The sequence below is a fragment of the Amblyomma americanum genome, chromosome 7 (genome assembly GCF_052857255.1).
Source record: "Amblyomma americanum isolate KBUSLIRL-KWMA chromosome 7, ASM5285725v1, whole genome shotgun sequence".
Taxonomy (NCBI): Eukaryota; Metazoa; Arthropoda; class Arachnida; order Ixodida; family Ixodidae; genus Amblyomma; species Amblyomma americanum.
Genome location: NC_135503.1, coordinates 17,216,596 through 17,242,623, shown reverse-complemented (window position 1 = coordinate 17,242,623; position 26,028 = coordinate 17,216,596). Strand labels below are relative to the sequence as shown.

The 26,028-nt window shown below is 52.1% G+C and overlaps 1 protein-coding gene across 6 annotated transcripts in view; it reads right to left on the bottom strand.

The window, feature by feature from the left end:
• LOC144098577 (solute carrier organic anion transporter family member 74D-like) overlaps nt 1–26,028 on the bottom strand; it is a 167,410-nt gene that overhangs the window by 24,643 nt on the left and 116,739 nt on the right. For 2 of the 6 annotated variants that reach the window (XM_077631338.1, XM_077631334.1), the window contains exon 3: nt 18,290–18,345. The exons of 2 other annotated variants lie outside the window; for them this stretch is intronic. The gene's annotated coding sequence lies outside the window, so the exon portion shown is untranslated. Of the gene's footprint in view, nt 1–18,289; nt 18,346–18,501; nt 18,580–19,419; nt 19,497–26,028 lie in introns of those variants that run through there. 2 more of the 6 variants (XM_077631336.1, XM_077631335.1) reach the window with 2 other exon arrangements.

Below are 26,028 nucleotides of genomic sequence, written 5' to 3'. Positions count from 1 at the left end.
GCGCAGTATCTGTCTCATATATCGTTGGACACCTGAACCGCGCCGTAAGGGAAGGGATATGGGAGGGAGTGAAAGAAGAAAGGAAGGAAGGGGTGCCGTAGTGGAGGGCGGCGGAATAATTTCGACCACCTGGGGATCTTTAACGTGCACTGACATCGCACAGCACACGGGCGCCTTAGCGTTTTTCCTCCATAAAAACGCAGCCGCCGCGGTCGGGTTCGAACCCGGGAACTCCGGATCAGTAGTCGAGCGCCCTAACCACTGAGCCACCGCGGCGGGTGCCCAATGGGAGGAATATCGGGTAAATTCGGATGAGCGTCGCCCAAGCTGCCGCCAATGGGAGAGGAAGATCGGGTAAATTCGGATGAGCGTCGCGCAGGCTGCAGCCAATGAGAGGAAGACCGGGTAAATTCGGATGAGCGTCGCGCCAGCTGCAGCCAATGGGAGAGGAAGATCGGGTAAATTCGGCTGAGCGTCGCGCAAGCTGCAGCCAATGGGAGGAAGATGGGTAAATTCGAATGAGCGTCGCGCAAGCTGCAGCCAATGGGAGGAAGACCGGGTAAATTCGGATGAGCGTCGCGCCAGCTGCAGCCAATGGGAGGAAAGCGTCGCGCCAGCTGTCGTCGAGTGGAGAGAGTGTGTGACTATGAAGAGTGAGAAACGCGATTGCGTACACATGCAGATGCCAGAAAGAAGAGGCGAAGAATAAACACATGCTTTCGGACGTGTACGAGCTTTAATACGTTAAAACCCCATCTTTTTTTTTACTTCGCCTTCATATAAATACGGCTGCCGCGGCCGGGACTGAAACCGCTACCTTGGGACCTGTAGCCGAAGGGCAAAGCTACCGAGTCACCACGGCGAGTCCATGTGTATTAACGACACTCGCTAAACAAGGCTTCTCATTATTAGTGAAACAATCGAAGAGCCATGCAGTTTAAACCTCGACAAATTCGATGTTCTCTCAAGAGGGCCACAGAACGTCTCCTGGAGGTGTTTCCAGTCTCTCGCAACGATTTTTGCATGTCACACAATCGAAAATCAACTCGCAAATACAGACTCGGTCGGCGAAGCTGTCATCGCTGTCAAGTAAGGCCCTCTCGTAATTACAACTCCGTGCGTACAGATTGGCTCAACAGTTTCCCCAACCTACTGCGTGCAAAATAAAATGAATGCAATAAAAGACGACCTTGCAAAAAAGTGCCCGGATGTTCGCCGACCACTTCTGATAGCACGATCGAACCTGATAGCGGTTACGTGTCGTACTGCACGTATACAGCCTATTGAGAGACAGTGTGTAATCCAGCTGCCTGCATACACCACAACTACATTTCAGCAGCTGCCGGAGGAAACGATGGGGCCCAATTTGCAAATCTAAAAGGTACTCGAGATTTTATGGCCTTTCTTCGCCAGCGTCGTTTCTCACGCGAGATCGTGACCAGAAAATTCAGATGCGCTCTCATGCTAGCATTATAAGGTGAGCGAAAGGCGAGTTACTCTACAAAATGAGATGCGGCTAGAGGGGAAAACAACCGGTAACTTCGGTTCACTTAATCGGGAGAAGACCAGGTTACAACGGTGTGGTAACGCGAAACGAGAGCGTGTTACCTGTATCATCGCGCTGCGAAAGCGCGCACACAATGCTACAGGGTACAATATTTAAGTCATATGCATGACCTCGTCTGAAGCATGATTCGGTGCTGCCACCTGCCGCAGGGGGCGGTAAATACATTAATAATAATAATTGGTTTTTGGTGGAAAGGAAATGGCGCAGTATCTGTCTCATATATCGTTGGACACCTGAACCGCGCCGTAAGGGAAGGGATAAAGGAGGGAGTGAAAGAAGAGAGGAACAAATAGGTCCGTAGTGGAGGGCTCCGTAATAATTTCGACCACCTGGGGATCTTTAACGTGCACTGACATCGCACAGCACACGGGCGCCTTAGCGTTTTTCCTCCATAAAAACGCAGCCGCCGCGGGCGGTAAATACATTGGCGACGCAGCTTCTGGCTCTGTCATCAAGCCACCGTTATGCGAGTAGCAATTATTAGTGAAATAAGCTGTGGCAAGCACCAGGCGGTGGTGAGCGGGCTTACAGTGAAATTAACTACTTTTTTACGCATAAGCAAATGACAAACGACAGTTCTAGCCCCGCGGTGCGGTAAACGCGGCAACTGCTAGCGTACGGCAAATGTGGCTAGGCAAGCCTGGCAACGGTAGCAACGGCAACGCGTTACCGTATTTGCTGTGTACAGCTGTACGGCTACGCTAAAACTACCTATTGAGAGCGATGAAAAACGTACACTCGCCAAAGTAAGAAAAAAAAAGACGTTTTAGCGTAGCCGAATAGTGTTACGGCAAATGCGGTAAAGCGTTGCTACCGTTGCCAGGTTTGTGGTACGGTAGAAGTTGTATTTGCTGTGCTTACGTACGGTACGGCTAAAACTCTCTTAAGAATCGGCGTTTAAGCACCCGTACGGTTCCCTTATTCACAGTGAACGCGAGGGGCCAAGGTGATGGCCTAAACACGCCATTGGTATAAGCGCATGCGGAGTGACATAATAAAAACCCAAGGCACACCGTGATATGAACCATCATGGCCGCCCATGCATGGCAGGAGGAGAGACCACTAAACACAATGTCATGTGGCAGTCTTGACATTGCCTAAACAGAAAGTGGGCCTAAAGCGTCACCACATCACGTGAGTGTGCGCCACGCACCCTTAGGGAAGCGCGCATGCGTAGAAATTTCATGCGCCGCACAGAATCATCACGTGAAGAGCGAACTGCGGCGGGTCGATCGTAGGGTGGAAATAAAACTCTTTAGAAAGCCTCACGCGACGTTTTTCACCGGGAGTTCCATCACTGAAAGGCTGGCTGCATGATGGCATGACTCCTCTTCATAACCCCTTCCCACGCCACCATGCTCGCTGTCGAAACACCACACGTCACTGACGCTTACTCGTTTCAAAGAAGCTCGGACCTTGTTGAACTCAAAAGTCCCTCAATGAGGAACCTGCGCTGCCAAGGTGGCACTGCAATTGTCCCATTCGGCTTTTGTCAGCCGCTTGGGCCGCTGCAAACGCGAGAACACATTCTGCGCGATTAGGTACCCGCGTTTGGCTGACAGCATTCATTGCCTAGTTTTTCTCGGCGTAGCCCAGATAGCTGACGCGCCTTCGACAAAGCGCGGAGGCTCACGCCAATAAGCGCCTGAAGGTGGCGCGGAAAAGTACTAAGAGTACTACCCAAAACTGCTTGCTCTTCTCGCTAGGCAGTGTGTTATGGCGCTGCAATCGGCACCGCAAACTTCGGCGCAAGTTCCCCATAGGCTTTCAAAAAAAAGCGACAAGCTTATCCAGGGATTTCGGCTAAAGTGGACGCCTTACAGAGATACACTTAAGTTTGATCATTACCAAGCTGCAATCGCGCACCTTCCACAATACGCCAAGGTTTCGTCCCGTGCGCAGAGCACCGTCGCCCATATATAGGCGGTTAGGACTAGGCCACGCTGCCATTTTCTTCTCGCTCTAAACACGCGCCTCGTCAAGGCTTAAGACCTTCGCAAGAGCAGAGGAGTTCGCCCGCGACCTTGCCCCACACCCCAGGGCTGCCTCGACGCGCGGCGTGATCGAGAGGCATACGGCGGAACCGGACCGCAGTCGATATATATTACGCCGCCGCGAGACCAGCTGCGGCAGGGCGCCCCCCCGCTGCTTGAGTGGTCGTTATCTATAAGCGCCGCCGCGAGCGAGGAGCGACAGCTGAGGGCGCCCAATTAAAGACGCAACCCATTTGCGTGCATGCGCCATCGTCTGGGGCGAAAGCAAAAAAAAAAAAACGCAGATGCGCCGCGCCTTCCGCAGTCCACTCACGTGGAGCCCCCCTCCGTCGTACACGGACGACGAATAGACAGCAAGCCCCGCGAAGATGCCGGCAGTGCTGCTTCACTCACGTGCGTGTGTCGTTCTGTTTCGGTAGATTGTGATCGCTCTCAGCGCCGGGGATTAACGGATAAGTCGATATGGTGCCAACAACGTTGGCGCGTGGCACGGCGCCCGAGAAAAAAAAAAGCTATCGCTTTGCGCTTTCTTCGGCGGCAGGTGAGCCTTTTTCACGTCTCCCCCTTATTTACGGCGACGAGATAGCGATCGGCACACTCTCAGGATAGCGTATTAGAAAAGACGGCTTCGAGAGCCCATTTTAATAGCGGCCGTGTAACGGGCGCGCTTTGCGAGAGCGTTCCCTTGTTCCCGATTGAGCAATCATCGCGATGTAAAAGTGGTGTGCTTGTTGGTATTCTGGAACGTTTTAGAAGCAGATTAGTAATATGGCGAACCGAATCGCATAGCAGCTACGCTGAGGCCCCAGATTTGTCGCATCCGTGGATGTTTGCACGCTCTATAGTTTTCCTTACAGAAATATATTTGTCAAACTCCATTCGCCTACTGGAAGTCTTGAAAGTTGGAAAATTTTCTTCGCGGCATATAAAACAAGAAGTCAGCGAAAAATGCAAGGCCATATGTTTTAGGGGGCTTTAATATCCCAAAGCGACTGAGGCTATGCGGTGGCTCAGTGGTTAGGGCGCTCGACTACTGATCCGGAGCTCCCGGGTTCGAACCCGACCGCGGCGGCTGCGTTTTTATGGAGGAAAAACGCTAAGGCGCCCGTGTGCAGTGAGATTTCAGTGCACGTTAAAGATCCCCAGGTGGTCGAAATTATTCCGGAGCCCTCCACTACGGACCTATTCGTTCCTATCTTCTTTCACTCCTTCCTTTATCCCTTCCCTTACGGCGCGGTTCAGGTGTCCAACGATATATGAGACAGATACTGCGCCATTTCCATTCCACCAAAAACCAATTATAATTATACTGAGGCTATGAGGGACGCCGTACAGAAGGGCTCCGGAAATTTCGACTACCTGGGGTTCTTTAACGTGCACTGACATCGCACAGTACGCGGGCCTCTAGAATTTCGCCTCCATCGAAATTCAACCGCCGCGGCCGGGACCGAACCCGCGTCTTTCGGGTCAGCAGCCGAGCGCCATAACTACTGAGCCACCACGGCGGCCTAAATACAGGACAATAACCGGCGTGTTTACGGGGTTATGTGATTAACGTTTCAGTACGTGAAACTTGAAACTGCAAAAGCGTCGCATAAACCAGGTCGGACTCCACAAGCGTTTCATGCTAAAAAAAGGAAAGCGCAAGCACGACAACTTTTGTAGCGACAGCTTCATTACGGTAGCATTTCGAGCCTTCAGCGTGGCGGCGCCGCCACAATGTGGCTGTGCGCCACCCTATGGCTGCGCCGCCACGCTGTCACGTGGTGCGGAGCAGCTGCCGGCGGCGCGGCGCCGTACGTGGCTGATCACGTGGTTCGTCATGTGGTTGGTCACGTGACCAAGTTCCACTCGGCCAGCTGTAGCTATCGCGTCACTCCAGGTTTAACCAGAGCTAAACCACCGCCAATTTTTTTATCACCATGGGACAACGGCACACAGCAAGACGACACCTCTCACAAACGACCGGTTATTTTCACCATTTGAAAAGCAGGCTATGCGCTGTCTTAAGCCGAAAACAGTCCGATAATCTCGCGGCGACGGGACTAGCAGGCGCTCGAAACCGGAAGGTTTTCCAGCCCGTCGAAGACAGAGCAGGTGAAAGGCGAAGCACCCGTGCACAAAACACTCCCCCTGTTCTCCCGTAGTCTTATTAGACTTTAAGTACTACAGGGGCCCTGTTTTCTATAAGCTGTCCATTTTCCGTTGCCCAATTGGCGTCAATTCGGTCCTCTGTGAGTGGTCACTCAGAATGCACGTGGCTTTCAAGCGTCTGTGGCAAGCGACCCGACCCGGCCATTCGGTGGTCGGCGACCGGACCTTACCATTGGCTGAAACTGGGTACAGTATGCAGCCAATGGTGGGGTGAAATCGCAGCGTTCTGCCAACAGCAGGCGACGCACCAGACTTGACTGCTGGCTGCCATTGGCTTCGATATGCAGCGAATGGTGAGGTCCTGTCGCCAACCACCCAATGGCCGGGTCGCTTGCCATAGACGCTTGAAAGCGACAGGTATATCTGACCACTGACAGAGGACCGAATGGATACGAAATGGACAGCTTATAGAATACGGTCCCAGATACTCCTCCAGTACAACCGGTGGAGCTTCGATCAGTACACCCGGAATAATCTCCCACACTACTGATACTCTCGATACTCCCATACTCGACGTGCGCCCTGCACTCTCTACACGTCCGCCCTGCACTCTCGACACGTCCGCCCTGCACTCTCGACACGTCCGGCCTGCGCTCTCGATACGTCTGCCCTGTATTCTCGATACCCGCCCTATAATCCCGATACCCGCCCTATAATCTCGATACCCGCCCTGTACTCTCGATACCCGCCGTGTACTCTCAAAACCCTATCTTGATCGCACCAGCGTGCGATATTCAAGAACTGAAGCAAACTGCCACTCAATGTGTGGCTACGCAGCCATAAACGCGCAGCGCAAAGCACATATAGTGCCTCTTCCAAGGGGCACACCTTCGCTCTCTACTATAGTACTTTGGCAGAGCCAAATGGCCCCCAGGTAAGCGCTATCGCGCTTGAAACACTCCTGAGGCAAACCGCGCAGGTCCATGCCCTCCTAGGAGGGAAAGAAGAAAGAATAGCTCGGTCAAAAGCGCGGCAACAAATCACAGCGCGGCTGCATGAATAGGACCGGCCGTCACCGCGGGCCGGACCTGCAACCTTCGTCGCCGGCGGCAGGCAGATACGCGACGCAACCCCACGAAACAATGACCGCGGTAATCAAGCCGTAAACGAAAGCGACAGCAGCACCCGGACAGTTCATGGCCACGCGTACAGGGATCTCTTCGTACCCGCAACGACAAGGGATGAACGTGCCGCCCGAGACCCGCTTCGCCGAGCGCTCACACACACACGGCACAGGACAGAAACAAAGTTGCAAGGCACCGTGGCGCTCTTTCTTTCCCAAGTGGCGTATGCTAAACCGGGCAGCCAAGCGTGCGAAGCGAAGGCGCCGGGAGGGGGCACACTCGAGAATTCGTCGCGCCATGCTCCAGGCAGCAAAAGAAGCTGAGGGGGAAAAGCTCTTGAAGAAAAAATGAAAATCTCTCCAAGCAAAAAAAAAAACGTAAAACTGTTTCCGCTTTCCATGAGACGAGAAAGAAGCTCGGCGTTCCCGTCGACGGAGAGCGCGCTGAGTGAGACGTGGAAGTTTTTCTCGAGCAGCGAGCAGCATGCATGTGGCTGGCTCGCACACACGGTTGCGTTGTTGGCTCTGCAGCCCCTTCTCTCCCCCCCCCCCCCTCCCCCCGCATCTTCCTTAGTCCTATGCCTTGTCCGGTTACCTAAACTACCGCGATAACATTTAACACGCCTAACTTGGCGCGAATAAGTCACGTCTCTGACGTGGACGACGATATTGCTAGTCTCTTTCTTTTTCTTATGCCAAAAGGATCGACGCTGAACAAACAGCCATAGCGCTTGTGCAGTGCCGCCAACTCTTCCCGTGGGAGAAACCTAACAGGGTTGTGCGGGTTGGTTTTGTTGCCTCCACAACATAAAATAAAAAAGGAAAATACTGTTATGCAAATGCGTACGGCTCAGTTCGACCTTTCGCTTAGAAATGCACACGTAAGAATAGCGTGAAATCGAAATCACAATGCGCAATGATTATTTTCATTCCCATGCATTTTGTCCTCATTCACCGCGCCAAGCAACCGACTGACGCAATAACGATGACACGACGACGTTCAATCAAATGTTGATGGCAAATAGAATTGGAATGAAGCGGGATTGGACTAGCATCTAAAACAACCGCCTTCCTGGATATATGTTTAACGCACAGTAGATTGGAACGAGATGAGATTTTCCCGACAATCTGGCGGTAATGTTTGCAACCTGTGTTTGCCCCAGACAGTTTCGCATACTTGGATCACAGCACGCAAGAGGGACGATTTGTGTGACTATGACAAGTACCAGCTTTGCTGCCGTGGCCAGCCACCATCTAGGCTCGGAGAACGCATATCTCCCGCGGCCCGTACTAAACTACGTCCTCATTAATTCTCTCATAAATCATTACGCGAAGCGACGCGAGCGACGGACAGAAAAAAAAAACTATATAAACCCCACCGTCTGGAAACAGCCCCGAAGAATGGGACTCCCGGTGTCTTGGCCAGACAAAGGCGACGAAATAATTATTCGAGAAACAGACGAGCACAATGCGCGCGAGGAAAGTCGTTATTCATTGCACGTCGCTTCACGATGCTTGTCATGGGTGAAAAATTCACGGAAAGAAAAATCGAATAAACAAGAAAACTGAGCCGCAGGTCACACATACACTCAGACGACGTCGCACAACGAGCGGGCTAGACTGAAATGAGAGAGAGGGAGAGAGAGGTCGCAAACGCGGCGAGAAAGAGAAAAACAAAAAAAAACAAAGTACTGGAGAAGGAAGGAAGGAAGGAAGGAAGGAAACGGACCGAGAAAAAAAAATGAAAAGAAAGGCGACTTGCTATCTCCTACGCAATTAGCGTTATCGCGGGGTCGCACGGCGTCCCGCATCGTGGTACGAGCGTTGGGGGGGGGGGGGGGGGGGGGGGGGGGGGGGGGGGGTAGCATGGCGAACAAGAGCAGAAGCGGACGCCAGGAAACGGGATGGCGGCGATGGTTCTCGTTCTACGAGCGGCGCTTTTTCCTTCCTCCAGCAACGCAAGCGAGCGCGACTTATGCACCGCCCGACATGAAGAAAACGGGGGAGCGGGCCTGTTTGGTTAACTAGTACAACGTGCACCTTCTTCATGGCAGGACAAGCTGCAGGTCGTTTGATGGGACAAGCATCGCGCTGGGTGGGAGCGCGCCCCACCCCACGAGAAAGCCGAGCCCTTGACCGAGGGAGGCTTGCACACATTACAAAACTGGAGTGGGTCGCTGGCGCTGCCGGTATTCGAACCCAGTACCTAGGTCGTCGCTCTCTTGACGGCGCTATCTAATGAGAAAGCGTGCACGGAATGAGAAGGAACAATGCGGCGGTGGGTCTCTTCCATGGCTCGCTCAGCTGTCGATTGACTCGTCACTCATTCCTATCCGGCAGAACACCCTTGCCAACGCTTTTTCGATCAGCTTTCGCAGTGAAAAGCCGAACACAGGCCGAAAGCGCTCGCTAAGATGCAAAAGGAGGGTGCTCCGCTTTTGTTTTCATGCTTGTATGGTATACGCGAGAAATCAATCATCACGCTTCCTTGAGCCGCCGTATCGGCGGCTTCTGGGGGTCTAACATTTTGGGAGAGGCCACGGGAGAGGCCCCTGTGAGATGGTGCAGTGTGGGTGTGCCTACGCACCAGGGACGTGTATACCGTAGGACGGATTTTGTAATAAATAAAGAGTCTGGTGAAGGCGTTGGTCTGTAGCTGTCCCCAGCAAACAGGCTGCTCCCTGTCGAGGGACTTATGTGGCGGCGCGCCGGACGGCCGCACACCGCCACATCGTTCACAGGAACACTGCCCGCTGTCACGTGAACAGAAACACAGCCCTTCGGCGCGAAGGCCGAAGAAGAAATGAGAGCAGCAGAACGAACAAAATTAGGAACGCCCAATGTGATACGCGTGGGCTGCTGTGCAGCGACACCTATACGGAAACTCATCTGGGGCCACCTTGGTGCCTGCTGGGTATTCACGCTCGAGATCATTTCGGTGCATGCTGTGGGACATGCTCAGGAACCATTTTGATATTAAGGTATTGATGCGATAGCATTAGAAGAGTCATCGAGGAAAAAACGCGTCGTCGGTCACGTAATTCCTAGCACCGGAAGTGACGTGACCCGAACGGAAGTGACTATACGTTCCGATGTATCTTCATTGCGTCCGTGTCGCCACATCCAGACATCTTCGGGGAAATAGCTATAGCGACCAGCCAGATGAGCCGAAGAGACAGCCGCAGACACAGCCATGAGAGAATGACACAAAATTCGATGTGAAGGCGTCAACGGCTTCTGATCCTTTTCGCGTTGCCAACACACGATGTAACCAGCTGTCTCGGCGAATTTTTGCTGTTCTCGTGGGAACTGCTTTATTACTCAGCACTTGTCAGCATGAAAGCCTGACATGCGCTCCAAACGCCTGCGAGGTGTCGCAAACTTGGGCAACTTCCAGGGCTCGTCTCTCGACCAGGCGATCCCGTTCTCGGCCATCGATGCATTTCCCGCGAAAAGAACGATCCCCTCCGCGAAAAAGCGCGCCAATTCCGAGAAGACACCGGCAAGCGCGTCCACAGTTCGGCAAATAGCAAGCGGGATGCCGCCGTTACATGCGTACGCACTACACACTTGCCCCACAGTTAGCGGACTGGCGAGAAAGAAGACGCAAGCTCGCTTCATTAACGCGCAAGATGAGAGGAGCGGGTTCGACGTCCTCTAGCGCGCTCACAGGCACAGCCAAAGCACGTGCTACGCTGGTTAACCTCGAAGACGAAGACAGGGGGAACTGTAAAGACAGACAGCAGCGGCGTTTTGCGCGCGCTGAACAAACAGTTCTCGGAACAATCAGGGTCTGCTAACAAGGTCGCGCTCAGGTGACGACCCCTATGTATGCCGCACGCGATGACAGGCGCCTGGAGGTAGAAGGAGAGAGACACCCCGCGGCTCCGTTCTACTCGAGAGGGGGGGGGGGGGGGGGGGGGTGACTGCGGAGTATACCGCGTATTCTCGAATATAGGCCAGGCATCCTTGTTCGGACCATATACAGTCGGACGCGCGGATACAGTCACGGCGCGGCTTCGGACAGACCCCGGCGAAATCCGCGACTGCGGGCAGTCGCGCTAGAGCACTAGAAAAGAAACCGTAGAACAGCTCAGCCCGCTTAAACAGCTTTGCAACAGGCGCGCTGACAGATCGCGTTTCACAACGCAGGAACGACGCTCACGTCATCTCGCGAACAACAGTACAGCCACGACCGAGAAGCACTATATACACGAGGAAGGAGTAGCAGCAAACGTACGCAGCGGCTGTCAAAAAGAGTCAGCCGCTTTGAGAGAAACGAAGCCTCCTTCAATGGATCCTTTCGCGAAGCCTGAAAGGTAGCTGCATATGCGAAGGCGGCCTGCAGAGCGCAACGTGCGGGCGTATGGAGGGTTACGACACCGTGCTTCCGAGAACAAGTGGGTTGCAACCTGAAGCCGCCCACGCAATACCCCCCGCGTGCTTCTATTTATCCATTTACTCGCGGCGCGGTTCTGGTCTCCGCCAGGATGAAGACCTTCCGCTCATTTCTTCCGTTCCCACCTTAGCCAGCTTAGCCTAACCTAAATAAGCAAAGGAGGTGTCTGCTGTCATTTCGCTCGAATGTAACGGTGTTCGAGCACACCGTGCAAAGAACAACGCGTGAACAAAAAGCCCCCGCATAAGACGTGCAAATGTGGCTCAATGTATTCCTAGAACTGACAAAATGCGGGGAGAATGAATGTGCCGCGGAGAGGCGCGCACTTGTAAGGCTGACCTTATCAAGCAGCTCGATTTCCCAGAAAGGCGCGCGCGTTCTGCATATGCGCGCGGACAAAGAACGCAGCGCGTGTACAGCCACGAAGCCTCGCGTGGTGCTGCCCCCGCACGAAAGCGACGAAATACGCGCGAGCGCAGAGGAGGTTCTCGGAAAGCAGCTCCCGCGCAACGCCAGCGAGAAACATGCGGAACAGCCTTTCACTCAAAGAAAAGGGCAGAAAAATCGATAAAAGAATCGTCAATGCCTTCGCTCGGCCGTAAAAGAAAACGGTGCATGGAGATGGAGAATACAGTGGCGGCGCCAACGGGGACGCGAGTGGTGGAAAATCTGATAGGTTGCACCAAAATGTCGGGTCACACCAAAGCCACAAAGGCATCACGCCTGTCTAAACTTTAATCGCCCCCCTCATGAAAATTTGCGCAGTTACGCAGTCAAGGTACGCAAGCAACAAATTTACTCGCGAACAAAGTAACGGTTGTGTTCATTATGCATGCATGGTGTTCGTTTCAAACCTGCTCATTGTTCCAACTTGATTCTAGAGTCGCTGGATAAAGATTGGTCGCAAGGAAATGAAAGGCACAGTGTCTCACTTCCCGGAGGACACTTCAACCGCGCCGTAAGGGAAGTGAGGAAAGGTGGGAGCAAAAGAATATGTAGATGCCGTAGTGGAGGGCTTCGGAATAATTTCTACCACCTGGGGATCTTTAACCAGCACTGACACACTGACATCGCACAGCTACTCCAGCTCAGTAGACGAGCGCTCTAACCAATCAGCCACCGGGGGGCGGGGGGCCTAAAGTCACTACTTGGTTCCCGCCTAGAACGCAACCCTCGAAGAAGCTGTAATCGTGGCTCACTATTACGACGGTGTCCGTGAAGCTCAATAATAATAATAATAATTGTTTTTTGTGAAAAGGAAATGGCGCAGTATCTGTCTCATATATCGGCGGACACCTGAACCACGCCATAAGGGAAGGAATAAAGGAGGGAGTGAAAGGAGAAAGGAAAAAAGAGGTGCCGTAGTGAAGGGCTCCGGAATAATTTCGACAACCTGGGGATCTTTAAGTGCAAAAATATTCTTTTTGGAAGGCAAACAAAACGCCACCTGTGCGCAGTGGTGGCGGAGGGGGAGGGTGGGATTAAGAAAAGAGGGAAAGGGTGCATGCAGAAAGCAAGCGATGGCGCGTGCAAGTGGCTGTACGATGGAAGAAAGGAACATGCACGGACCTGTCGACTGACACCAACAGCACACGCGGAACTGCAAACAGGTCTACCTCAAGGGTGTCCATAGCAAGCATGAAGCCACTGCAGCCTCGCGCTCTCACACAGCGCCTCTCACTCTCCCGCGAGATGAGGAATGCCAGAAAATCCGAGAAATCAGCCAGACGTGACCGGCATTGTTTAACCTCAAGGGCGCCCCAGACATGCGATGCAAGACTTTCGAGCCCCTCCAATAAGCTGATCCCTCTCCCTCCCCATTCCAAGCACCCACCGAGCGGCACTGCATGAGGCGACCGCACAAGCAGGCGCCGAGAGAGGGCGGTGCTGCTGTATATAGTCGAGAGTGCGCAACAGGCATTGCGCCAGCGCATACGCGACTCTCGCTTTTGGCGTACGCCGGCATTTCCTGTCGAACGTCGAGAAGCAGGTGTTAATCTTCGCTTTCTGACGCGCGTGGATTCCTTGAATTCCCTCGCTTTATTTATTTTTATCGATAGCGTGCTTCTTTTTTCGCCTTTTTTTTTTTGTCGCCCGTTACTGCCCAGCCTCCCTTAGACCTTAGTTGATCGGTATCGATCTCAACGGTACACTCGCACCACGTATAGCAGAGATTATAAAACAACGGGTCTTTCATGAGCAGGCGTTGCTATTACAGATAACGCAGGAAGTTACTTAACGCTACCTACGCAGATTAGTTCTGGCGATACAAACCAAGCTAAGAAAATCGAAAGGTACTACGGGTGCACGAGCATTCATTTACTTGCCTGCCATCCTAGAAAGCGTCACAATCTCCTCTCAGAAGAAAAAGAAAGCGCCCAGCCCACAGTAGCAGGAAGCAGGGCTAATCACGAATCAGTTGGAGGCGCTCCAACAGTTATCAGCAACGTTTATCGCTGGCTCATGGCCGGTATATCACTGACCCTTCTCTCACTGCGATAACCCAGAATTTTCTTCCTCTTTTGACATGCACCGAACACAACAGGACAAAAGCGTCAGCTCCACGGAGCGAGTGCTGGCACCGTGGGGGATCGCTTGGTTGGTTTTAGGGGAAGACAGAACGGACAGAGTTAACTCGCTAATAAGACAAGGCTACAAATCGGCCCTAAATCTCCCACAAGGGACCTCGAACAACAGACTCCTACGCATGGGGGTCCACAACACTCTACAAGAACTGATTGAAGCCCATCGCACAGCGCCAGTTGGGCAGACGATCCTCCACAAACACGGGCAGACACATTCTAGCCGCATTAAAGATTCAACCAACGGGTCCCCCTCCGGACAACACCCACAGCATTCCTAAACAAATCAAGGAAAAGCTAATCGTTCACCCACTACCCAAGAACGTACACCCAACCCTCAACCGGGAAAGACGCGAAGCACGCGCCAAAACCCGGTATAAAAAACACGCGGACAACGAAGACGCAGTCTACGTATAGACGCGGCAGAATATCCATGCACCCCAGCCTACGCCCTAAGCGTGGTGTCACACGACCTCAAACACAATGCCTCGGGCTCGATAAGGGCAACCACCTCCCTCGAAGCGGAAGAGGCGCCTACAGCATCTTCCACTGCCACACTCATAATGAGAGACTCCAAGACCGCAATCAGGAATTCTGCAAAGGTAAAGATCCATTCTGCCACCTACAAAATTCTCCAATCACAACCACACGATCCCAGACCAATTCAACTAGTTTGGGTGCCAGCCCACGCAGGCAACCCCGGAAACGAGGAGGCGCACTCTACTGCTCGAGAGTACGTCAACCGAGCAGGCCAAACAGTCGAGAGGGATTGCGCGCGGGACAGACTAATCAGCTACAATGAAATCACGCTACACTATGGAGAGGAAAAGCTCGCATATCCGCCATCACACCACACCATCACGAAGGAACAACACACTATATGGAGGAAACTCCAGTCCGGAACGTTTCCTCCACTGGCCTATCTGGCACTAATACACCGCGGTTCAATACAAGCCCGAATGCTCTCTTTGTGGGGCTCCGAGAGCAAACTTCGAACACATACTCTTCATATGCCGAGAACTCCAACCACCATATCGCTGGAATCTCAGACCTAGCAGGTCGGGAGATCGCGGTCTCTGGCTCAGTGCCGACATCACAGAAGAGATCGGTGCAGGTCGCCAGAAGTCATGGACTGATGGCCGCCAACCGGGATTAAGAACCAAGCCAACCAAACCTCCTCTAACGCCTTCCCTTACTTGGTTCACCAAAAGTTTTTACCTACCTACCTGGTTTTGGGGGAAAGGAAATGGCGCAGTATCTGTCTCACATGTCGGCGGACACCTGAACTGCGCCGTAACGAAAGGGATAAAAGAGGGAGTGAAAGAAGAAAGGAAGAAAGAGGTGCCGTAGTGGGGGGGCTCCGGAATAATTTCGACCACCTGGAGATCTTTAACGTGCACTGACATCGCACAGCACACGGGCGCCTTTACGTTTCGCCTCCATCGAAACGCAGCCGCCGCTGTCGCGTTAACTCCGGATCAGTAGCCGAGCGCCCTGACCACTGAGCCACCGCGGCGGGATCGGGCAGGCCTTGGAATCAGTGGACACACGGTTCAAGAGTGAATGAGCCAGTGACTGGGATAGTAATAAAGATGAGTGGTTGTTGGTGAGCGAGTCATAGGGACAGCAATAAAGTGAGTGATGACCCGGACAGACATGCTTTATTTTACTGCCTGTGACGGTTCATGCTCGTACGAAATTCTGCAAAAGTTGCGTTATACGAGCGTAAGGTCATGCCTTACGATAACTGCGCGGCTCCACGACAGTTTGGTTCAAACATGGCCAACTTCCGTAGACAAGCGTATACCGTGCCCGCAGAACCGTACCTTTCACTGCTGTAAAAGGTACTAGCAGCTCTGCATTCAGCCCTTCAGCTTTCTACAGGGCACAGCTCCAGCAAGCACTGCGGATATATTAAACCACCGCAGAACGCTCACAGTGCTACCTGTACCCATCCAATACGCATACGCCTCTATCCTTCCACTTTTTTCCCTCATTACGGCTTCGGAGACGACTCGATCCGAGGCCCAAGACCACGAAGGCTGCCAATCCAACGTAAATGAGGTTTCGCCGATTCTAGCAACACAAATGAGTCAAATGGGGCGAGATGCTGTTTAAACACACGCAAGGCTTCATCCTTGACTCTCCAAGCACGACCCCAAAAAAAAGTGCGGGCGCGGTCAACGCATGTCGTCGAAAAAAAAAATAAAACTAGTTCAATAGTTCGTATATGAAAGCATACGAGAGGCGCTGGCGGCGCCCGCAGCTAGCCCATATAGCATTTAGAATACATGACGGCTATGGTCACATCCCCAAAGCCCGCACGGCGCGTCTCGCGCTTGTGACGTAAGCGCGCGCAATTCGGGTCATCGGAGCTCGCAAATCCCCGGCGTCGCGCCGACAAGGCCTCGGCGCTTGTCGGCGCGATTGGAAGGCGGCCTAGATTCAGAGCGGGCTGGACTACTGACTTCCCCCCTTCTCCCAGCAAACACACCGCTACCGTGCCGGACAGCAGGGCGCCGCCGTTTTTCGCCGTATTACAGACTCCGCACTCGGCAACACAGCCATCCGCACTCTCCTCCCTCTCTCCTAATCAGCGATCGCGCCTTTTCTGGTTTTCTTTTCTTGCGGTAAAGGCAAGACGCTTGCTTCTCGGCGCGTATGCCGCCGCCGGTCTTCTTTTTATCGGCGCTCTTATCGTCTTCTTTTTCACCGACGTCCGTAAGCCTCCATCGCTTTTTTTTCCCCCTCTCAGTCATTCCCGCGCAGAGAAACGAGAACAGCACTGCTCTAGCATTCCCCCCCCCCCTGCTCTCGACGGCCGCGACAGCCCTCCTTCTTTCGAGAGCGAAATCGCGCCATTTCCTTCTCTCCAGCTTAGCCCACGGGCACGTGGAAACGGTACGGGTCTCCGGCGGCGCTGGGTATACAAGAAATGCGACACGCAACGGAGACACTCTACAGGCAGGAAATGAAATAGCAGTACATAGACTCCAGGATCCGTGAGAATGAGTACAGTAGCTCTTAGTGCGGCGATGAGTCTTCCTTAAACTCGATGTTTTTTGTTTACTTCGGAAGATGGTATGGCCGGACAATCAATCGCGCCTTGGATGGCTTAGCAACAAGTTTTGTCTTGTGGCGATTTCTCGGCCGTCGTCGCTTAATTTCGCTTTTTGTTATTGCTACTATGTAAGGGTAACGTTAATTTCCGCACATAAAACAGAATTAACATTTGATGATGATTATGGATTTTTATTGCGCAAGGAGATATATGGCCAAAGAGCGCCATAGCACAAGGTATTTTCGACTTCTCAAGGTGGGGTCAATGACCCACTTCCCAATCATTCCACCCTAAATAAGCCGAGCACCATACAAGGGAAAGCTTGTACCCATTGTATCACCGGTGGGCACCCGGCGGCACTGGGGATCGAACCCCGCACCTCCCGCATGCGAGGCGGATGCTCAACCATTTATTTGGCCAGCGCTGTGGTTCCACAATTAACATTTAACAGCCCTGTCATAAGGTTACGTCGAACGGGGACAGTTACCAGAGGATGACGCGCGCAGTACGACATGATTAACCCTATAGCAATAAGGAACCAGCAAGAGACAAGTCATATGCGGTTCTTAGAATGACTCCCTCTTCCTTCACCGTCATTTGGAGTAGCATTCCAGGTTAACTACCAGGTTAACTACCTGTAATCATCGAAAATTTCTTTCTCTCTCTCTCTCGAAGCAAGCAGCCGTAGCACCACAAAAAAGCTGAATTTAATGAAAAAATAAAGGAACTGCACAGCTTCACCTCTCAGAGCTGAAACTAAAGCCTCCGCTTTTCGCCAGAGGCAAGCGATAACAGGAAAAAAGAAACACATACGAAGAGCAGCCTCGCGTAAAATGCGCAAGGCAATAAAAGACGACCGACGTTTTTGCAGACCTACGCGCATGCAAGCAACGGAACGGAAGTCCCGTAGTGCACACGAAGGCGCAGAAAGAAAGAAAGAAAGAAAGAAAGAAAGAAAGAAAGAAAGAAAGAAAGAAAGAAAGAAAGGAAAAGAAAGAAAGAAAGAAAGAAAGAAAGAAAGAAAGAAAGAAAGAAAGAAAGAAAGAAAGAAAGATCCCCAATGCATGCATGCAACGCCACAAATTTGCTTGGCTGCAACGTAAGCGATGGAGAAGCTTTCCCTGCCCGAGGCGAATTCCGGGCCGTCCATCAGGCGCGCTTCAATGTCTGTTGCTCTGCGAGGCGCAGTTGGTACTCGTTTCCCCGGAGTTTTTCGCTGACAGCTCCCCGATGAGAGACAACACAGGGCGCTCACGAGCGCCATATTTGCTTCGCTCGCAATATATACGGTCGAGGAGTTCAGAGCAGCACATAGGCGCACACGAAATAATTCATCATTGGTCGTCTCCACACCGAGGCAAATAACACCCATTCGGCACGGGACGCGCGAAGGGCCATGTAACCTCCGATACGTGCCACAGGTCGATATCCATTCGCGCGAGAGGACCACAAAAGGAGGTGACGCTTACCGTTAGCCTCGGTGTTGCAGGCCGACTGCTGCTCTGTTCACGTCAGGTGGTCGCACCTGCAGAGCGGGAGAGCAAGGGGGCGTTGAATAAAGACGTCCTCGCTCGCACAAAACACGGCAACCACGACGCTTGGCTCGCGGGTGCACGACAGCAGCATCGACACTTTCGCACACCGCGGAGAAACGATGCGATTCAATCGCACGCGCGCTCACACAAAAGGCACAAATGGAACGTCAGGAAAACACACGTTGCCCGCCTCGCAACGGAAAAGGCCAGCTACACGTCTGCCGCAGTTGCGACATGTGACAAGCACCAGACACGTGGAGAGAGAGAAAAAAACGAGAGAGGAGGGGGAATTTCAAGAGCAAATCGATAACTGGTGTCCGGTAAGTTCAGTGCAGTAGTAGAACTTTCTGACGGGCTAGTTGGTACATCTCTATTAAACATCGTGCGCTAACAGGACGTACACAGGAAACTTGGAGACAGAGGAAAGAAGCGCGTACGTGCAAAGAGCGCGTAAATAACGTGTAAAGAAGCGTGTACGTCCTGTTAGCGCACGCTGTTTAATAGTTCAGTGCAGCGGCAGTGATGCGGAGACCAACGGAATGGGCTGGTGCTTGGCTAGAGAAGTGCAGTTCCGTTGCCCGACGGTCTTATTGGACCGTATACGTTCACCGGCAGTCTTAACGAAGACACGCGAAGCTGTTAAGGCTAGCGTCTGTCATCGCGCATGGCGCAAGAAACACGTGGTCACACATGGAAACACAGTAGTAGTATACATGAGTTCTCTCAAGTCCTCGTTGAACCAGTGGCCGGTGACATCTGGAGTAAAAATGGCACGCAAGTGTATTACGAAATGGTTTGGTTTATGGGGGTTTAACGTCCCAAAGCGACTCAGACTATGAGAGACGCCGTAGTGAAGGGCTCCGGAAATTTCGACCCCCTGGGGTTCTTTAACGTGCACTGACACATCGCACAGTACACGGACCTCTAGAAAATACAGAAATATGCAACGCAAAATTCTGACAAGCCCCAGGGGGAAGGGTGGACATGATACGATGACTATGAGAACACGATCACAGCGAGAGAATCAAATGAGAAAAATAAAGCAACAGGAGTGAAAGACGTACGCTCACGCCGCGAACCTTGACGAGTGGCGGAAAAGCACCGCGACGAGCGCCCAACAAAAGGGCTCGAAAGACGAGGCTCGATTTCCTGGAAGAATGGCTCTTTCCCGACTCCCTTATCACCCCGCCTCTCTCTACAGTGGCCGCCGAATTCGACCGAGATACGGCAACAAGCTTCTTATAGTTTTACTTCTCTCCGTCGCTATCAGTTTATGCCTGCTCGCCGAGAGACGTTGCATACACCGCATTTCGAGGGAGCGGCCACCGCTGGGTAAGTATACGGCCCGGCGATCGTGTGGACTTTGAGCAGTGGGACGAAAGTGAGAGTCGTTATAACGGCGCTAGCATGCAGGGATTACGAAACTCGCCGAACAACACGCACCAGTGGCGGTGCAGAGGCGTACGCATTGGGGTTCCTTGGCGCTATATAGTCACACTCGTCGTATATAGTCACACTCGTCGCGGAAAGCCTCGGAAAGGAAAACGTAACGTGAGACAGAAACAGAGCGGAGTGCGTCAGGGGACGAAAGCGAATGAAATGCAAGTCGAAATCAAGAGGAAGAAATGGGTAGGGCACGTGGCGCCAAGGCAAGATAACCGTTGGTCCTTAAGGCAGTGACTCACAGGATTTCAACAGAAGCCATGCGTAGCACGGGGCGTCAGAGTCGGGTGAGCGGATAAGACTATTGGTAGTTTGCGGGTATAAGGAGCCGCGGCTGGTACAAGACATGGTTAATTGGAGATATACGAGATTGAGCTCTGTCCTGCAATGCACGCAGTTAGGCTGATGATGATGATGTTTCAGCGACAGCTCGCTGACTAGAGCGAATAACTCGGTAGGTACTTAAGTCTAAGAGCAGCGCGTGTCTTCGCCTCTGGCGCTGGCTCAACTGGGCGAAAGTCCTCAGAGTGGAAGACAGCCTAACCGCGCGGCGAGGGACGCGGTGAAACGAAAGACTGAAATGAAGCAGAGAGAGGCGCCGTATGAGAGCTCAGGATTAGTTCCGACCACTCGTGAGTGACAGAGAAAAAAACTTTTCCCCTCCCGCTGTTTCGTCCGAACACAGCGTGGCCAGTTCCGTTTTCTGTACAGCGTTGTTTCTGTCGTTGTGTAACCACGCCCCAGTATACTTCTCTCATCGCCTCAGCCAATCGCTCAGACCATGGCGTTCGGGTGAATGCACCCCTGCCAAACTCTGTACCTGTGAGAACGCACCCTCTCTCGCAAGCTGGTCGTTAAAGGATCGTCAATAATTGCGAACGACACTGCGGCAGAGGAAACGGCGGCAGTTACATACATACACCCAAAAGGCTCTTAAGTGTCGTGGGGCAGAAAACCGTTTCATACGCAGCACCTGTATCCGAAGGGGTGCGTGGAAGGCTCTATTATGCCTAAAGAATCTTTCCACATATCTGAGTCTCGAATTCAGAGCGATTAGAAGCGGCAGCTCTGACGGCTTAGCCAGCTCCAGAATGTGTTTTTCTAACGTTTCATGTCTAAACGCTGTATGGCGCGACCTAAATGTATAGAGGTCTCCACAGAGTACATAACTGCTGGTATATTTGGGCCCGCATTGTTTCTAAAAGCGTGCAATGCGATTTCAGCACACATACGTCCCTGCTTTTCGCCTTCCCTCCGAAGGTAGTCTTTGCCAAAAGTAACCGGGCTGCATGGTTTGCTTCTCAGTCGTATGTTGAAGCTATATCAGCCCCAAGGCTATAAATCTCTGTGTGGTAAGGAGAACCCTTGTTCTCACCTTCCGAGAACTTTTAGATCTTCAGGGAAGCCGCAAGGCTTCTACTATTCGAATGAGAAGCAAACCGTACAGCCTGGCTACTTTCGGCAAAGGCTGTACGTCCAGGTACGGAAGAGTCCATTTCAAGCCTGGAATATTTGTAGAATGAGAAATTCTATGCGCACAAAATGACGCTTTCGTCTCATTTGTCACATACCTGTCCATGCGCCCTGCCGTAAGGAGGAAGGCGTGAAAGTGCCGCTATTTTGAGCGACAGCCGCAAGTTCTCCACTCTATCGAGACGGTTCGCTTTCAGGCCCACATAATCAACATGATCCAAGCCCGCCTCTGTCACATCCCCCGAGGCCAGGTGAACACTGCGATTCTCCATTTTCATTGGTTGCAAGGCGATCGCATGACGCCGGAATCTTGACGACGTCACTGCGCGCGGTTTGGGTTTATAGAGAGACTAAGCTTTCGACAGACATACATTACGAAAACTGGCGATGACGCTGCCCTACAAACTCCTAAAAACAGACGCAGATGTCTACAACATGTATAAAAAAAACACCAACATATGATCAGTTCGTGAATAACCGACACCCTAGACGTCTCGTCGTGATTGGCCAACTCGTGGACGCAGCCTGTCAAGGGGTGTCCAGGCATTCGCAGATGCACAAGCAGATTTATATCGCGCCTGGCCCGCAATCTCGAATCCCATCGCGCTTTAGAAAGCACGCCCAGAAGCTTCTCTGTATCGCATCGCAGAACACCGCAGCAGCAGTGTCGCCATGCGTTGCAAAACGCGAAAAAAAGATAAAAAGAAGCGAGAGAAAGACAGGACGCACTGTCCCGCGTGTGCTTAGCTGCGCAGTCATTCAAATAAAAAGGGGGAAAAAAATCCGGCTCCTTATAATGAAACGCCCACGCTTAGACCATCGAGTGAGAGAGTGACGCTGCACAGCATTCGCAACGATATATAGCAGCACAGCTGGTTCGTGTGCGTGGGACATATCGCGCGTTGGGCAACGCACAATGAGTACATATTTTTTGTCTTTGCAGGCGAAGAACTCAGAAACGGGGCGCAAAGGAGAAAAAGCTGTTCCAGAAAAATCCGGAAAGATTATATATATATATATATATATATATATATATATATATATATATATATATATATATATATATATATATATATATATATATACACACTCAGCCAGACATGAAACTGCCGTCTGTCAGGTTAAGCAGGATATTTTCTTTTTAAGCCTAGAAGCTCCCTTGAGTACACGTGAAGATTTTGTTGTAGCATGTCTAACGGCATTTCCTTCCTCTGTTATACTCTCACAGACTCAGACTCCCCCCTCTGGTGAGGCCTCTGGTAGCGTCGATATATCAAAAAGCGACCAGCGCGGTCAACCATTCAGACATTTTTTACGCGCACATTCAATCACAAGATGAAAAAGTCAAGCTGTAATCGTTATCTGTATCGTCTAAATTAATTAAAGCGTCATTTTCTAGGCAGTGCCCTGTTTGCCAGCCTGTTTGCGTCTCTTCACAAATCGCTGCTGTTCACGGGGCCTACATTCAATGACAGTCCTCTCTTTCCAAGCCAGAATATCGCACATATTCTCCGAGTCGCGTTCTAACCTAGTAAGCATTAAAATGGCAGAAACAGAGCTCCGCGGAAGACTGTATCAAGCACGCGTCTGCGGATAGTAGCCACCAGCGACGCATGGCTGTGCGCAGCCGAACAGAGCAGTGTATACGCAATCTCTGCTCAAACAGCGCGAACGCACAGAATGGGGGCAAGAGCGTCTTCGCTATCGACGGCGCTCGCGACCCGGGGGCCGTCACACAGCGACCTCCCCCTGGCTGCGATATGCGCGCGTGCCCCGACCGGGCCAGGGCATGCTGATAGCGACCACGAGACGACAACTCACACGTGACCTACAGCGAAATGCTTTTTTGTTATTTTTGTCAGCAAACGCCTTACTTATGCGCGATGGTTACGTTCACGGTTATGCATTACGGTTATGCGTGCCGCATACGGTTACGCATACGGTTACTCATAGTGCTACGCATAGTGTTAGGCATAGGGTTAGGCATACTGTTACGCATGACGTGGAAATGACGGTCGGATGCCTTTTCGACCCCGGGGGCAAAGCGGTTAGTTTCAGGTCCGACTGCAATTTGAAGCACAGATGCGACCAGAGGAACGCGCAGCGCGACGTTCTAACTTTCCTAATTCGTTACCATGTATACCAGAAGTTGGAAGCGTTGTTGCCGCAACCACTTCGTGTGTTTCCCTATTGAGGAGTAGCAGCTAGCTGAATAAACGTATTCATCGCCACCGTTAGCATGACTGTACTACACCTGTTAGCACCCATTTACGTTAGAGGTATAGTGCTAGAGAAGCGTTAAAGCGCTCAAACATGCCTCTAAACATTTGCCTCTTGCACGACAGCCGAGTTCTAACATACTCCTGTATGTGAAGTTTCTTGCAGTCTACGAAAATAAAAGCCGGCAGAGCTTCCGCTCACGTGACACCTTCCAAATTCCACATCACTTTCGTGGTGCATTCGCACCAAAACTAAAAGCGTTGTCGTGGTATACAGGGGCTCAGTGGTTAGGGCGCTCGACTACTGATCCGGAGTTCCCGGGTTCGAACCCAACCGCGGCGGCTGCGTTTTTACGGAGGAAAAACGCTAAGGCGCCCGTGTGCTGTGCGATGTCAGTGCACGTTAAAGATCCCGAGGTGGTCGAAATTATGCCGGAGCCCTCCACTACGGACCTATTTGTTCCTCTCTTCTTTCACTCCCTCCTTTATCCCTCCCCTTACGGCGCGGTTCAGGTGTCCAACGATATATGAGACAGATACTGCGCCATTTCCTTTCCACCAAAAACCAATTATTATTATTATTATACAGGGGAACGTTCAGATTCAGCGTGTACGTAGAACACTTTTTAAACACATTGAGCCAGAAGCGACGGGCAAAGCGTCATCACGTTAACATTTAGTTCAACATGCGAGGCGGATCGCTCAGTTTCGCTCCCGAAGGTACATTACAAGAGAAATTGAAAAAAAAAAGGTGAAAAGAAAAAAAAGCTGCAGCGATTCTCAACGCCTGCGTGAACGAACGCGTGACCGCGTGTTGTAAACAATAGCAGAACGATACCGCACAGCTTCGCACCATGCCCGCTATACAGTGGATCGATCCGCAATCACGCCAGCATCTAAATGTAAATGGATGAATAAATGTTTAATGAAATGGGGCTGGTACGAATGCCTATAGGCGGATACAACTCAAAATCGAAGCGGCTTTTCTCCGTCAAAAGACCCCCCCCCCCCTCCCCCCCGTCCAGACAATGGCGTCGGCCGATTCTCAAGAGCCTGTTAGTGTGACAATACAGGGAGTGGCAGATGAAATCGGTGTCCCCTCCCTGCTTTGTCATGCTAGCAAGTTAATGATAATCGGCCCACGCCATTGGCTGGACGGGGGTCCTTTGACGGAGAAAAGCCGCTTCGTTCTTGAGTTGTATCCGAGTTTATAGTTAAGGGAATGAGCGAACAGGAGATGGACGCCACCACTAGACTAAACGTCGCTGTCAGGCCACTCTTCCTATTTATATTTAAAACGTACTTCAAAGAAGATGACGATGGCGAAGATGGGGGGGGGTCTTTTGACGGAGAAAAGAAGACGGCGAATTTTAAGGCCAATTTATAACAGTTACATAAAAATAAAGACAAAAATCCGAGCATGGTGGGAACCTCCACCACTCCGTCTCAAAGGGGACGCTCATATCTTCCATCCATCCATCCTCACACTCCTCTTCGACACGGCCACGGCTACAAGATTCTGAGCGCGCTACACACAACTCCCCGATGAAGCGGGAAAAAGCCGAGAGTGAGCATGGCAGCTGCCACCGATCGAATAGCTGCGCTTCGCTTGATTCTTTTTTTGTCATTTCTCTCTCTCTCTCTCTCTCTCCCTATCGGCACAGGAGCGCGGTAAAACGGAATACGCTGTCCTGACGCGCGCGATACGAGCGAGCGACGTCAAAAGAGCAAGAGGAGGAAAGTGGGTCGACACCGCTACGCGCCACTCGAAGCCGCCGGCGCCGCAACGACACAAACAATGCAGAGGCACAGAAAAAAAAGTAACAGCAGCAACGTATACCCCCCCAAGCCGATTTGCAGCGCGAGTGCCGTTGAACGCCGCAGGCGGCGCTAGTGAAATATATCCGTCTCTGAGCCAGGCAGACAAGCGGCCTGGCGTTATCTTCCACGCGGGTGTCGATATCCGGGTCACGTACACGGGGGGGGGGAATTCGATGCGCGGGAAAATTTAGAAGCTAACATGAACGGCCCAAAGCAGCGCCCCTGCGGCGAACACTATAACTGTGTTGCACAGAGTGCGTCAAAAGTTCCCAGGCCACTGGGTCTGCTTTTTAGCCGCCCCCCCCCCCCCAAAAAAAAAAAAAACACATCGAAGTTTAAAATGTCTGCAGGGGGTAGTAGAAGTATCATCCTCAGCTCTGAGAACCTGGGCAGCTTGTTAGGCGTCTTAAAGGGGCCCTGAAACACTATTTCAATTAAGTTGCGGTACACCTGAAATGTTGAAGGACGCCGCTTCACGAATACCGTCCAGCGAGAATTTTTAAAATCTGTTGAGCAGAAGCGGAGTTATTTGCGGGAAAAGTTTGAATTTCAATGTCTCGGCGCCTTTCGCTATCCTCCGGTCACTTTTTGCACGCTTGAAGGTGGCCGCACCTCCGCCAACCCCGCCCTCCCGACCACGTCCTCGGGCTGCCGACGCGCGCGGAAATTCACAAGGGGCGGAGCTTCCTGACGCACCGGCGCGACGCGCCTGACTGG